Source organism: Nannospalax galili, unplaced genomic scaffold (genome assembly GCF_000622305.1).
Source record: "Nannospalax galili isolate Female #2095 unplaced genomic scaffold, S.galili_v1.0 scaffold5347, whole genome shotgun sequence".
NCBI classification, from domain to species: domain Eukaryota; kingdom Metazoa; phylum Chordata; class Mammalia; order Rodentia; family Spalacidae; genus Nannospalax; species Nannospalax galili.
This window is the reverse complement of record NW_008355983.1, coordinates 19,220-21,274: the sequence shown is the minus strand read 5'-3', so window position 1 is coordinate 21,274 and position 2,055 is coordinate 19,220.

Below are 2,055 nucleotides of genomic sequence, written 5' to 3'. Positions count from 1 at the left end.
TATATCCATACCTTTGCCATGTACAGCAATGGTTCTTCTTGCTGGAGCTGAATCCAATCTTTGCTGGAAGATCTTTATTTAGTAAATGTTCCAAAGTTCTGGCATCACCAACATTCTTGAGTTTCCTTCTCAACCTAGGCTTCACCTACCTAGCTGTATGATATGGCCCTTTAAGCCTCCTGGTAAGGAGTTTGTCCTTGCCAGATATTTTCTACCATTAGCATCTTTTTGGAAGTTTTGTGTAAGTTTCCAGAACCCCCTCACTTTTGAATATTTCATGCCAATAAAGCCAGTACCAAATGGATGACACTTCCAAGCTGTCATCTAAAAGCTTAGGCTGTAGCAAGGCCAGTAAGATATCAGGTATAGTGGCTTCTGCATGCTTTTGATGATAACCATGGAGAAACATTTCCCCACATGATTATCTTACTGCTGAAGACACAATAACATTCTCAATTGAAGTTATCTCAGTTGAAATGGATTTGGATTTTCACAATTTTGACTCTTTGATTGTTGGAGTTTTGCCATTAGAAAACCTTTTATTTTGTCCAAGTGTAGGGCACCAGCTATTTCCTTAATTGCACTAATCTATCTAAGAAATATAGATGGTTTGTTTTCACCTTCCTTGTCCACAAATTTAAACTTTCTTATACTCCTCTCCTCCCTAAATTGCATATATTTCATGCTTTTGTCCTTTCTTACTATAGACTTGGTTAAAGACAGTGGACAATAACCATACAACTATCTAAATGGCATAGCATCTTGCAATTTCCTCTGCCAAAGAGCATATTGTCTAAAAAATCAATCTCAGCCGGGAGTGTTGATGAATGCCTTTAATCCCAGCACTAGGGAGGCAGGCAGACCACTGTGAGCTCAAGGCCAGCCTGATCTACATAGTGAGTTCCAGGACAGCTGGGGCTACAGGGAGACCCTGTCTCAAAAAGACCAAAAAAACAAATCATTCTTACTCAAGTTTTCAGTAGATTGTCAGAGGAAGTCAGATTCTTTTCCAGGCTATACCACAAATGGCTTCTAGTCCAGTTTGCAAGAGTCATTGTTCCAGGTCTGAAACCTCAAAAGCAGAACGTTCAATATATATATTTGTATCAGTATTCTGGTCTCCAAAATTACCATCTGAAGAGTCCATTAATCACTTCTTAGTGCATACGAAGGCTTCCCCAAATCGCAATTCCAAACTTTTCCCATTTTTTCCTCAAACTAGTACCAGGGGACCTAAAACCACATGCTGTTATATCAGAACAAAGTCTCCATTTTCAGTACTAATTTTCTGTTATTTTTTTTCATTACTATGACATAATACCTGATAAATAAAGGAACTTAAGGAATGGTTTTAGTTTCATGGAACAGTCCATTATGGTGGGGAGGCCATAGTCACAGGAACATGACACAGTTTGTCAAACTGCCTCTGCAGTGAAAATGGAGCATTTTAGAGTCTTTAAGTACGTAATTGCATAATTTAAATGTTTCATTTCCTCTTTGTTTTCCTTTTATTTCTATTAACTCATTGATGAAGCTGAGACTCTGAGCATCGTAATGAGCAGATGCAGGAAATATGTGCAGACTTGTCTCATCACAGATTCTAGGGGAAATGCTTTAAGGTGTGTCCCACTTAGTATAATGTTGTCTATAAATTTGTCGTATATAGTTGAGTTGTAGTCCCTTTATCCCTAGATCTTCAAGGCTATTATTATGAAGGGATGTTGAACTTTGTCAAAGGCTTTTGTGTTCTGATCATATGTTTTGTAAATTTATAATTGACTTTGCCTGAATGATCCAGTTCATCTGCCTTGTCTTCAAGTTCTAATATTCTTCCAATACACCTAATTCATTACATTGGTGAAATTTTCTTAACATTTTATGTGACTTATTAAAGTTTTCACTTCCAGTACAATTTGTTTCATTTTTCTTTAGGATTTCTCAATCTTTTAAATTATAATTTCATATCCTGAGTTAATTTCCTTATTTTATTCCACTATTTTATTTTTTTCATTTTTCCTCATTCTTTTTAACACATATTATTTATTGAGTTTTGTG